This window comes from Eriocheir sinensis, chromosome 58 (assembly GCF_024679095.1).
Source record: "Eriocheir sinensis breed Jianghai 21 chromosome 58, ASM2467909v1, whole genome shotgun sequence".
NCBI classification, from domain to species: domain Eukaryota; kingdom Metazoa; phylum Arthropoda; class Malacostraca; order Decapoda; family Varunidae; genus Eriocheir; species Eriocheir sinensis.
The window spans coordinates 865,110-879,259 of NC_066566.1; the positions used below are offsets into that span (position 1 = coordinate 865,110).

At 43.6% G+C, this 14,150-nt stretch overlaps 1 protein-coding gene across 2 annotated transcripts in view; it reads left to right on the forward strand.

Annotated features, from left to right (window-relative positions):
• The window catches only part of LOC126985008 (lachesin-like), a 153,980-nt gene that overhangs the window by 121,287 nt on the left and 18,543 nt on the right, over window positions 1-14,150 (forward strand). The gene's annotated exons all lie outside the window — the stretch shown is intronic.

A 14,150-nucleotide genomic window follows, 5' to 3' on the forward strand; every position in this document is an offset into this window, starting at 1 on the left:
TGTATTGCCACCCATCACATGACTGCCAAGCCTGTCCCACTCATCCCCTATATCATATTAGTAAACCAATTCCTCCCTATTTCCGCATTATACCTGAAGTGATCCAGCTTGAGCCCATTCTTTCGACTCCTACCCTTCTGCTTAACTACGAGGATATTATTATAATCACCCTTGTTAATACCCTTTATCCACTTATAAAAAGCCCTTCACTTTTTTTTTATATAGAATCCAAATGTAGACGTTCAGATCTATCCCCGGAGGTCAAACTTCTCAACACATGAATAACAGTTTTTGCTCTCCTCTGCACATGATATTCCGTGTCAATATCCCTCCGATAAAAAGGAGAACAGAGCGTTGCGGGATAAATGAAATGAGGTCTTACTAACGTTAAGTACAGCTTGAGGGTAACTTCAGCACGTGTCTTCCTGGCGCTTCTAAAAATGGGACAAAACATGTATCTCGCGTTTATAAAGTTCAGTGCGCTGATTCCCCGGAGACCGATATCAAACGGGATTAAAACAGATGATAGAAAAAGAGAATGGGAAAGGGAGAGCTGGTAGGAGAGGGAGACGAGTATATAGATGAGGAAATAATGCAAGGAAGAGAAGGGAGAGATAGCAATGGTGATGGAAAGTAGAGTTCACGGAGCAAGAAAAGAATATTGGAGAGCAAAGAAAAGGAGAAAAGAGAAACGGAAAGGCTTAGCTAATGATTGTTGGGAGGGTTTAGAGGTAGAACGAGGAGAAAAAGAAAAGAACTGGTGGTGATGATTGGGGTAGCAATAGATAGGGGTGAAAGGAAGAAGGGAAAGAGGAGCAAGCAAGTGGCGATAAAGGAGGGGGATAGAGATACAGAAGAAAGTTGCGGAAGAAAAAGGAAGAGTTTGGTAGTGCTGGAAGACACGAGACTCCTATAACAAGAACAACAACAGTTATGATGAAGATAAAAAGACAAAATAAGAAGCAGAGAAAGAAAAGTGCGACTAAGAGAAAGCGAATTAGAAGGAGGAAGAAAAACGAGAAGTGTGTGTGTGTGTGTGTGTGTGTGTGTGTGTGTGTGTGTGTGTGTGTGTGTGTGTGTGTGTGTGTGTTTAGACGAGCCAAATTACATACTCAAGTGAAGCTCTTTTATGTCTTTTATGTTTTTTGTTTTGTTTTTTCATTTAATTTGACAGATATGAAGACGAGTTTATTCCTGTAGTAGTAGTAGTAAGAGTGGTAGTAGTAGTAGTAGTAGTAGTAGTAGTAGTAGTAGTAGTTATTGAAATAGTTTTTGTTGTTGCTGACGATGATAAGGTGATGTGTTCCCCTCGCTGCGCCTCCTTCGGCAACAGCTAAAACTGATTAGTCGTTATTATCATTAAATCGAGTGAATAAATTAATTACTGCTGAACCAATTAGGATATGAGTGACTTAAGTGGCAAAAGCATTATTAACCATTAGTTATTAATTATTTTAGTAACGCTAATGATAACAATACAATAATAATAATAATAATAATAATAATAATAACAACAATAATAATGATGATGATAATAATCGTATAAATAAGAAGATGAATAAGAAAAAGAATGATAATGATAATAGTTGTAATAATTGATGGTCATTTTTTACACAAGAGGAAACGGTAAAGGGCAAAGGAAAAAAAATATATAAAAGCTCGCACAGTTTAAATTACTACCACCTACTACTACTACTACTACTACTACCATACCCACTACTACTCCTACTATTACTAACATCATTTATCTATGCCTGGCTTCTTACACACACGTGGTGGCGTACACGGAAGAAGCCAGAAATACTGTGCTTGAAAGTAATACAGAAAAGAAAATCATCCTGCGTTTTACCTGATGTGGCGAGGGCCAATCATCCGCAGCAGGTGACGCTGGACTTTATTTTATTTAGGTTGTCTGTCAAGCTACGCGGAGAATCCTGACTTGCATTCCAGAGCAGGACGCGTGAGAGACAATGCGTGTGTCCCGAAGTACAGGGGAGTCCAATTTGAGGGTCTTAAAAATTCATGTTTGACGCGGGACATTGACGGGGAGGATAGCATAGCGGAGGTGTAGGTAATTTTGATGTTGCATTTGAGGGTCTTAAAAATTCATGTTTGACGCGGGACATTGACGGGGAGGATAGCATAGCGGAGGTGTAGGTAATTTTGATGTTGCCTCGGGTCATTGGTGAAGGTGGCGCAGAGTTAGGGATGTTGGCTAAGTTTGTTATTCTTCTTCATCAAAGCACCAAAAATACCGTCACCTTGAACATTTCCATAGTAATTATTGTAGCATAGCGGAGGTACAGGTAACTTTGATAATGCCTCGGTTCATCGGCGCAGAGTTAGGGATGTTAGCTAAGTTTGTTACTCCTCTTCATCAAAGCACCAAAAATACCGTCACCTTGAACATTTCTATAGTAATTATTGTAGTATTAGATGATAATATTGAATAGTGATATTTATAACTTAAAAGAAGAAGAAGAAGAACAACAACAACAACAACAACAGCCCCGCCACTAATACCTTTCCCGCCGCATTGAAATTGACACTCCGCGATGACATAATTTCGGAGGGACATCAATACCTCTGAATACCGGACAGAGAGAGAGAGAGAGAGAGAGAGAGAGAGAGAGAGTATATTGTGATCTATTTCCTTACTGTTCCAAAATGATTCACTTTGACTTAATACTTTGCGACTTTACCTGAAACTTTAACCCACTTTCGATTCTCTCTCTCTCTCTCTCTCTCTCTCTCTCTCTCTCTCTCTCTCTCTCTCTCTCTCTCTCTCTCTCTCTCTCTCGTGCCTCACACCTATACGACTCGTCCTCGGGGGCATCAGCATGACTTTTTCAGCAACGCTCCGGTTCTCGGTAACTCGGGCAGCCAATGAATACAATAGACACGAGGGGAAAAAAAGGGAGAGTATGAAGGAAAGGCTGTAATTTTGTGGTTTTATTGTTTTCTGTCTCGGGTTATGTGGGCTGGGCGGGGTGGCGGGGAGTGGCAGGGTGTGTGGGTGGATGGGTGAGACGGGGTTACTCACTTACACCTCTCCACCACCACCACCACCACACTCACACACTCTTCCCCCCTCCCTTCCCCACCCCGCCACCCCTTCCCACCACACCCGAGTATTGTCAGCAGGTGGACAGTGGCGTGACAGGTGGCCTCAGCACTCTAATAACCGCGTGAATAATGCATGCACCTGGCTATGGGGCGCTTGTTACGTTCACCGCCGTCACGCGCCGCGCCGCTGTTACGAAGCCAGGCCAAATTAGCGTTATTCTTGTTGTTACTGTTGTTAGTGGTGGTGGTGATGGTAGTGGTTATGGTCGAGCGTGTAGAGTTACTGGTGGTGGTGGTGGTATTGCATGGTAGAAGTGGTAAAGGTGAGGTTGGTGTTGGTGTTGTTGGTGGCGGAGGTGATAGTGGTGGTCGAAGGGTCATTTGAGTGATGTAGAGGGAATGAGAAATAAAAAGAAGAAATGGGTGTAGATGGGGGTGATGATGATGGTTGTAATGACAGTGGAGATAGGTGGAAAGAACGGATGTGAAGTAGAGAGAGTAAAAGATGATAGCTTGCATGAAACAAAAAAGGCATAAGGGACGATGCTGGGAGGTGATTGGGGTGACAGAAGAATGGAGAGGGAGAGGGAATAGAAATAAACACAGATAAGGATAGAGGAAGTGCAGTTGAGGCTAGACGAAACAAAAGGGAAAAATATTAGCTGGATGAAAAGGTCCAGAATAGAAGAAGAGAAAGGAAGTGAAGGAATCGACTTGACAGGAAGGGAAGGCAGGAAAAATGAAGGGTAAACCAGTACAGAAGGGGCAATGGAAGGGGTCGGAAATGGGATGGAAAGGGAAAGGAGAGAAAGGGAAGGGAATGTAGGTTAGAAAATAGAGATAGTTGGAAGAGAAGGAGAAAGGAGAAGGAGGAGGAGGAGGAAGAGGAGAAGGATGAACAAGGGAGAGATAGCGAAAGAGGTGGATGAGGGGGGGAGGTAAATGAAGGGAGGAGGAAGAGGAGGAGGAGGAGGAACAGGGCGTGGGAGGGAATATATAGGAAAGGGTGGAGGAGGAGGAGGAGGAGGAGGAGGAGAAAGGGGTAGGATAGGGAGGCAGGGTTGATATACTCTACATGGTAATAATAGTTTTGTTTTTGCTATGGCTGTGGTTATTGATGGTGGTGGTGGTGGTGGTGGTTGTAGTAGGTGTTGTTGTTGTTGTTGTTACTGTTCTTATTTGTTGTTGTTGTTGTCGAGTCTATTCGTGTTGAGAGCTTGAATTGGTGACACAAAAAACGATTAACCTGTAAAATATATACACAGGATCGGCTACCTTTTAGAGAGAGAGAGAGAGAGAGAGAGAGAGAGAGAGAGAGAGAATGGCGCACAGGATTAACACAAAGCTTTGGATGTAGCACGGAGCAGCATATAAATATGTATAAAGAGATGAATTCCTGTTTCCGACGCGTAAAAAGAAGACGAAAACAGAAAGCAGAATGTAAATAAGGTGAAAAAATGGAATGCAGGAGGAAAAAGGTCAAAGAAAGGAACATAGATGAAGCAAAATAGAAACGTGTAGATAAGAAGAAATTTATAAAGGAAAAATTGTGAGAGGAAAACGAGTGAAGGGAAAAATGAAAGAAAAGGAAAGAAAGAAAAGAGAGATGGAATGGAATGCAGGAGGAAAGAGGTCAAAGAAAGGAACGTAGATGAAGCAAAATAGAAACGAGTAGATAAGAAGAAATTTATAAAGGAAAAATTGTGAGAGGAAAACGAGTGAAGGGAAAAATGAAAGAAAAGGAAAGAACGAAGATAAACATTGAAAAGAGAGATGGAATGGAGTGCAGGAGGAAAGAGATCAATTAAAGAAACAATAAAAAAAGAAAAAGATTAAAGAAAACGAAGAAAACGAATGAAAAAGAAGGAATAGACGCAGGGAATAGGGAGGAAAGAAAATGGGTCTGGAAGAGAGAGAGAGAGAGAGAGAGAGAGAGAGAGAGAGAGAGAGAGAGAGAGAGATACATCATCACAATAAGGTCACAAGTATTACGCATCTTCCACCTCCTCCTCCTCCTCCTCCTCCTCCTCCTCCTCCTATTCCTCATCCTCCTCATCCTCCCCCCCCCCCCCAACTGCGGCGTTAATTATCAAAAAGGTGCAATTTACCAGCAACAGTCCCGCATTTCCTCACCTGTACACTCCCCAGGTACGCAACACCACACCTAGATTTATCGCCCCCCCCCTTTCTACTAGCAAGGGATGGGGTAGTGTGGAGCGGGGCCAGGGTTGGTAAGGATGGGTGGTGGGGGTGGGGGAGGCCGAGGCCGATGTGGGTTGTGGTAAAGGAGTGGCCGTCTTAATTTCTCTTCTATGTTGGTTAAAATGAAGTGATGTAATGAGATAGGTGGCTTAAGTGTCTGTGTGTTTGTCTGTTATCTTTCTCTCTGTCTGTCTGTTTTTGTCTGTCTATATCTGTTTGCTTGTTTGTTTCTGTCTGTCTCTCTATCCCTCTTAAGCACACAACATCTAGTACGTGATTCTTTTCCACTCAAATATATCGTTATAATTATAGTTTTATCCTTTTTTTCACTCTCTAATCCTTTTCTCTCTTTCCTTTCTTTTCACTGTGCACTTTTTTCTCGTTTCCATTCTCTGTTATTTAAGTCTCCCTAACTCCCCTCCAAAAAAGAGGAAATAAGCTTTTTCATTTGTTTCTGTTCCACATCATCCGTTTTCTCTTACTCGTGGCATTTCTACGCGGCGTCTCGTAAATTGGATGTAAATAATATAGGGAGAAGCAAACGCAACCCTTCCTTGTGTGGCGTGCGTGTTGGGGGTGACGTGCTGGAGGCCGCTGCTCTTCTCCCCTTTAGCCACGGGGCAGAATCTCACGTCGTCTGGAAGCTTTGCAAACTCAGCTTAACCCTTCACTCTCTGCCTTGTATGGGGTATTAGGATTCTATTCTCAGATGCTTTCGGCTCACACAACAACTTAATTTCAAAGGCCACAAAGGAGATTAGTCGAGTCCTAGTGAGTTTTTCTTACGTTCATGATATAGAAGCCTTGTCAGACGTATCACTTGGCTCATAAATCAACCTCTACGAAAGCCTTATCAAATGTGGATGTATAAGCTTATAAGTGTTTGAAAATATGGGCCTGGGGCTAATGAATGACCAGTTCGCGCCCTAACAGAGAGGATTAGTACGAGTATAGTACAGCCCGCAACCAAACACGAAAATCTACGGAAACGTCTTGTATAATTTAAGGTATGTACGAGTGTATTCAAGAGACTTTCGCTTCTCACATCAACTATTTCTACAGGTCAAAGAGGGGGTCAATCGTGTTCTAATGGGTGTTTTTTTAGGTTCACGGTACAGAAGAAGGGTCAAACTACCACTAGAATCTTAAAACTACTCCTGGAAATGCCTACAACTCCTACGAAAGCCTTGTCAAATATGTGAACGTGGAAAGCGAAATGTTTTAAAATGCGACCCTTAGGGCACAGTATATGAAATTTCTTTGTGGGCCTTTTCTCTATAACCCGACACACATGAGGAGGATTTTTTAGTTAGGGCGCTCACAGTGACGCGCGTTGAACTGTGGAACTACCTCTTAATCGCATCTGAGAGCGGTTATCGTTTTGTTATTTACACACCGAGTGGCCAGCGAGGAGGGAAAGGAATGGGCGTTCACCTAGATGTACTATTACTTTGTTTTTTTTAAGGTAAAGAAGGCAGCTCAAGATTAAACATAAAAACTCCGCTGGCGCTGCTCCTGCAAATACTTAACAGAGTGCTAGCCGAAAGCGAGTCAAAATCGGAAGGAGAGGTGCCTTGATATCCCCCTCGTGAAGGCACAAAGTCGGACCTAGGAGAAAATACCGACGAATAAAGGCTATTCCAGAGTTTACTAGTGAAAGGTATGAAAGATTGAAGATGTTGGTTTACTCTTGCATAAGGGATTTGAATAATATAGAGAAGAGTGAGAGTATTAGTCGTATACATCGGGGCCTCGCGAGGGGTAGAGGTATGCAGTTGGCAAGTTCAGAAGAGCAGTCAGCATGAAAATATCGATAGAAAATAGAAAGAAAGACAAATTTGCAACTGAATTTAAGAGGTAGAAGACTATCAGTAATATAATGAGAGAGAGAGAGAGAGAGAGAGAGAGAGAGAGAGAGAGAAATAGCACATAGCCAGAGATCAATAAGCCTAACCTTTACAATCACAGCAAGCTCGGATGATGTATTCTCAGTAATCACTGCGAGAAGAGAGGAGGCGAGCGAATGAAAAAAACATTCTCTCTTTCTACTGCCAATCGGAAAGGAACAGAACGCAACAGAGCCTGATACAAGGGGGGAAGAAAACACACCAGCCTGTATCGCGGCCCGTCAGCGGCGACACAGCGCTAAAAGAAGCAATTCAGAGCAAAGGAGAGGAAAATATTTAACGTAAAGGAAGTAAATATAGGGTCGCATTATGAGACATTTCGCCGCCCAAGAACACATATTTGACAAGGCTTTCGGAGGAGTTGTGGGCATTTCCAGGGGTAGTTTTATGACCCTGGTGGTAGTCTGACTCTTCCTCTGTACCATGAACCTAAAGAAACACATATTTGACAAGGCTTTCGGAGGAGTTGTGGGCATTTCCGGGGGTAGTTTTATGACCCTGGTGGTAGTCTGACCCTTCTTCTGTACCATGAACCTAAAGAAACACCCATTAGAACCCGATTGATCCCCTCTTTGACCTTTAGAAATAGCTGATGTGATATGGCAAAGTGTCTTGTAATACCAACCATAGTAAGGACCGTATTCTTAATCATTTTGTCGCCCGAGCATACACACTTGGCAAGGCTTTCGTGGTCATTTGGGGCATTTCCAGGGGTAGTTTCTTGACCCTGGTGGTAGTCTGACCCTTCTTCTGTACTATGAATGTGAAAAAACACCTATAAATACCTGCTTAATCTCCTTTTCGACCTTCGTAAATGGTGTGAGGGGCGGAGGCATCTAAAAATACCGACCTAAATTAAACCTGTCTGCGTGAATGACCTACTTAGCGCTGTGTCTCAGCTGGTGTTCCTCTGACGACCTGGCGGCTGCGGAACTGCAACGCGACGGCCGCTAATGATGACGAACTTGCTGCCTTCCCTCCCACGCAGCCGCGGCGAACTCAGGGAGAGAGGACGGCAGAAATAGACGTGTTGTGCCAATGGAAAAAATGGTGGCGGGAACGGATCTCTCATCTCTAAACAAAAGGATGATTGCAGGAATAGCTCGTGTATCAAAAGTGACTTAGTGGCAGGAAGAGACCAATGCTCGCAGGATAGATGACTTAAGCGTACCTATTGTTCCTAAAAAGCGAGCATTGCAAAGATAGATGCGGTATCGAGAGAGAGGAAAGCATTACAGAAATAGATCTAATGTATTCAGAGGAAGAAAGATTGGTGTATTATATGTATTGTCGTAAAAGACCAATGCTCGAAGGACAGATGACATAAGCGTACCTATTGTTCCTAAAAAGTGAGGATTTCAGAGATAGATGCGGTATCGAGAGAGAGGAAAGCATTACAGAAATAGATCTATTGTATTCAGAGGAAGAAAGATTGGCGTATTATATGTATTTTCTCAAAGAAGAAGTAATGCCAGAAATAGCTACACAGATGTCTCCCAAAATATATGTGATGAAAAGATGGCCGAACTTGATTGATCTGCAGAAAAGGAACGATAGCGGAAATAAAGATCTTTTGGTTTCCGCAAAAACAGAAAGAGATGCCTCGCTGACGTTAATTCTCAAGGGAAAATCAAGTGACAGGAAAAGATCACCCAAGGAAAAATAAGTTTGGCGGAAGTTTCTTTTTTATCGTCACGGAAAAGAGAGAGAGAAAAAAGGGGAAAAATGCCAGAAATAGATTTGCTGCTTTCAGATAAACAAAATATAAATAAATAAACATGACAGTAAAAAGGATCACTCAAGAAAATATAACATGCCCGTCACCGAAGAGAGAGAGAGAGAGAGAGAGAGAGAACGGCAGAAACGGATTTGCTGCTTTCATATTAAAAAAAAGCATGACAGCAAAAGATCGTCCAAGAAAATATAAAATGCCAACCGGACCAGAAGTTCATATACTCTCAAAACCCAAAAGGAAAAAGAAAGAAAAGAATAAGAAACGGGAACCCACCTGGATCTGCTGCACTGAGAAACAAACAAAACAGTAACAACGACAACAACAACAACAACAACAACAACAACAACAACAACAAAAGAAATCCCCTAAGCAAAGAAGAGGATGACAGAAAATTATATCTCTTGCCTTCTCCACTCCTCACCCCCCTACCCCCCCCACCCACCCCCCACCCACCCAGCATTAGGACAGCCTCGCCTCCTGCCGGGAAAAGCACCGAAAAATATGTCTCTCCGTATTAGCTCTGCACGCCGCCCAGGTCATGACGCCCGCCAGTAGTATTTTCCTGCAATACTCGACGCAGCGTGCAGGCGGAAAAAAAAAAAAAACAGTAATACAATGAAACTCTAATATCGACACACACACACACACACACACACACACACACACACACACACACACACACACACACACACACACACACACACCAGAGTCCCCGCCAAATATTTCTTTCGCCAACGATATGAAAATTCAATAAGCCTCGTGACCGCCCCGCCGCGATGTAACTCAATTAGCAAAGGCCGGAAAAATAATAGCGTAGGTAGGCGGCGGTAAGTTTTCAGAAGCAAGTGTTCGCTGAGGCCAGGTAACCCTCCCCCTCCCCCTACGCCCCCCGACCCCCACCCCCACCCCGTTACTTTCTGTTTACCTATACTTTCCCTCAATTCTCACCCTGGTCTTCCGTAACCTTCCTCACCCTCCACCCTTACCCCTCGACTCTCCTCTACTTGCCTGCCCTCTCCCTCGGCTACCCTCAATCTCCACCCTTACTCTCCCTCGTCCCCTCCCCTCTTCCCCTTCCTCATCCTCCAACCTTCTCCCCTCCCTCCCCCACTTAATCATTGCCCTTCCTCCCCCCTACTATCCCTTACTATCACCCTACTCCATTCTGCCTTCCTCCCTCACCCCTTTCACCCCCCCCCCTCCCTCCCTCACCCTACAGCCACAAATTAAAGGTCGCATTAACCCACGTGTGTGTGTGTGCATTTTAATGTAGTTCTTTGTTGCAGCTTTTTATGTAATTCTTTGTTGTAGTTTTGTGTGTATTTTCGTGTTGTAGTTTTTGTGTAATTCTGTATTGTATTTTTGGTGTGTAATACCCTGGTGTAGTTTAAGGCTCCATCGTTGCATTCATACACTTCCACAAATTGTTGGTTTTGTTGTTGTGGCTGTTTTTTTTTTTTTTTTTTTTTTTTTTTCGGGGGAGTGTGGGGGGAGGGGGGTCGTTTGGTTAGTGGTGTGGTGTGGCCGGGATGTTGGAGGTGGTGGTGGTGTATGGCGTGTGTGTGTGTGTGTGTGTGTGTGTGTGTGTGTGTGTGTGTGACGTTTTCTTCTTCAAACATCTATTTTATATCTTTCAAATTCTCTCTATTTTTTTTCTCATTTCATCATACATTTGAACTTTGATAGATAGACGTCCAATAACTGTCATATTTTAGAACATTTTCAACTGTGTTCTTTCTTGCTCTTGAGAGCCATTTTTAGATCAGGCGTAGAAGGTCACTGGCTACAGTAGAATGAGCACGCTCTCGCGCGCACACACACAAACACACACACACACACACACACACACACACACACACACACATATATATATATATATATATATATATATATATATATATATATATATATATACATATACATATATATTTGGTCACCCTTGCGCCACGTACCTCATAAACGCGTGTTTCAGCCGGGTTCATACCGGCTCTGTTAGTCTCTCTCTCTCTCTCTCTCTCTCTCTCTCCTGTAATTGGTTTTCCCGCCTTTTCCTCGGCACCACTTGGTACACACAAAAATATATATTCACAACGGTGACACACACACACACACACACACACACACACACACACACACACACACACACACACACACACACACAAACACACACATGTAGTTTTTTCCCCGGTGTCCATTATGAACGCATGTATGTATATATATATTTTTCCCCTACTGCACATCGCCAGTTTCTATTTTCAGGTGTAATTACCTGTCAAAACACAGAAAAGCAATTAAGCTAATTGTTTTGTCGAGGTGCGCGGGACAGTTGTCAGTCGATGTTAAACAAAGCTAGAATATTCACACCGGCTAACCGTCAATGTGTCAGGGCGGGGGGGGGGAGGAGGAGAGGAGGGGGGATACAGAAATTGGAGTGATCGCTAGACATAGGAAGAGGAATTGGAGAAGAGGAGGAAGAGGGCGAGGAGGAGGAGGAGGAAGAGGAGGAGGAGGAGGAGGGAAGGAGGCAGAAATTGGAGTGATCGCGAAACGTTAGAAGAGGAGGAGCAGGAGGAGAAAGAGTAAGAGGGAAAGGAAGAGGAAGAGGAGGAGGAGGAGGATAAGGAGTAGAAGAAGGAGGTGGATGAGAACGGAAGGAAGCGAACAACTGGAATTGGAGTGATGTCGAAAAATAAGAGGAAGAGACCCAAGCAATGGAGGAGAGGAGGAGAGAGGATGGAAAATGATTAAGAGCAAGAAAAAAAGAAAAGAAAATATGAAAGCAAAATGAGAACCCGAAAGAAAACGGAAAAGGGAGATAGTCGTGAAAAGAGGAGAGCGAGACAGCGCAAAAGGAAGGAGGTTGAGGAGGAGGAGGAGGAGAGGAATAAATCAAAGAAAACTCGTAATAGATGAAATTGGATATAAAAATGCAAAGAATAAAGGGAAACTAAAGAAAAATGGAAGGGAGACATAATGGAAACGAACTATTCACGACAAACAGTTAGAAAAATACTGAAATCACAAATAGAGAGACACGAAAACAGAGAGAGAGAGAGATTGAGAATAAGACGAAATAAGAAGAGAGAGAAAGGCGGAAGGGAAGGAAGAGATATATAAAGGGAAATGAAATGGAAGAGAACATGACAGGGATAAAATGGAAGGCGAAGAGAGAGAGAGAGAAGATAATGCAAAAGGAACCCGCAAAATTATACAAAAAAAAAAGAAATCAAGCAGAAAGAAGAAGAAAAAGAGGAGGAGGAGGAGGAAGAAGAGGAAGAGGAGGAGGAGGAATCAGGCAGGCAGGCAAAGGTAACAACAACAACAGCAACAACAACAACAACAACAACAACAACAACATAATAATAATAATAATAATAATAATAATAATAATAATAATAATAACAACATCAACAAACAACAGAACAGGAGCTAACCAATAGGAACAGCACACAGGTATTTATTCACATTTTTCAAACCCATCTCGCGCCAACCACTCACGCCAACTGTGTCTCAAAATTACCCATGACCTAATGATAGCAGAGTGGAACAGGAGGCTGGAAGGGGGAGAAAGGAAGAGAAGGAAATAAGGAAGGGGCTGGATGGGTAAGGGCTGAGAGAGGGGAATCATTGAGAGTGACTGAGTGTGTTGGAATATGGTTGGGAAAGAGATTAAGATGAGTGGAGTTTTACAGTTATTGGGAAAGCAGGGGGAGGGTATAGGGATTGAGAGGGGAGGGGAGATATCATGAAAGGGAGGAGGGTATAGGGATTGAGAGGGGAGGGGAGATATCATGAAAGGGAGGAGGGTATAGGGATTGAGAGGGGAGGGGAGATACCGTGAAGGGGAGAAAGGGATAGGAAATGGGAGGGGAGGGGAGATGTTATTCAAGGGAGGAGAGTATGGGATTGAAAGGGGAGAGGAGATACCATGAAGGAGAGAAAGAGATAGGAAATGGGAGGGGAGGGGAGATGTTATTCAAGGGATGAGGGAATGGAGAATGAGAGGGTAGGAAAGATATCATGAGGGGGAGGAGGGGATAGGAAGAGAGTAACGGGGTGTAGGGAGAAGGTTTAAAGGGGTTGGGGAGAAGTATTAAAAGGGGAACTATAACACTGTAACCTCCTTGCATTAAACACACTAATAGGGTTGTGTTTATTATGAAAAGCAGCGTGATGACATTTACTCCCCTCCTCCCCCCTTTAACCTTCCCCCCTCTCTCTCCTATACCCTCCCCAGCTCTATCCATTATCCTCCCCACTCTACTACCCTTCTCTCCGCTTTATCCTCTCCCCTCTCCCCGTTCTTCTTTGCACTCTTCGCCTTCCTTTTTACTTTTGTTCTCATCTCGTTCTTTTTTAATTTCCCTTTTTATGATTTTCTTTATATCTATCTTTATCTATCGATCTATCTCTTTCACATCTATTCAACCCTGCTTCCCTTCCTCCCTCCTCCCTTCCTTCCTTCCATTCCTTCTCGCCCATCCTCCCTTCCTTTCTCCCGTCTTCCTTCCCTTCCTTTCCTCTCCCATCCTTCACTCCCTTTCCGGCCTTCATGTCCCCCCCCCCCCTCTCTCTCTCTCTCTCTCTCTCTCTCTCTCTCTCTCTCTCCCCCCCGCCCCTTGACCATTATATATGTGTCAGTTGGCCTGTTTCCCTTCTTTCTATGTATGTTTTTCTTTTCTCATTAGCGTGTGTGTGTGTGTGTGTGTGTGTGTGTGTGTGTGTGTGTGTGTGTGTGTGTGTGTGTGTGTGTTTCCTTTTTTTTTTTTTTGAGGGGGGGGGGGGTGGCGGTCCTTGTGTTTATCAATTTACATGTTAATATGCTGTGTGGCTGTCAACGGAGAGCTGTTTTTCATCGCAGTTGACCTACACACACACACACACACACACACACACACACACACACACACACACACACATACACACAACACGTGATCTCTATGTGTCTGTCCTTTTGCCCCCTCCCCCCTTCTCTCTCTCTCTCTCTCTCTCTCTCTCTCTCTCTCTCTCTCTCTCTCTCTCTCTCTCTCTCTCTCTCTCTCTCAACCGTCACGTATCAGTGATTTTTTTTCTTCCTCTTCTTCCTCCCTCACACTCCATTCTTCTCTCCATTCTTTCGTCTCTCCGCCTTTCTCTCCCTCTTCCTCTCTCGAAATACACGTCATTTCATATCCCTTCCTCCTCTCTCCCTCCCTTATCGCACCTCCTTCCTTTTCTCTCTCTCTCTCTCTCTCTCTCTC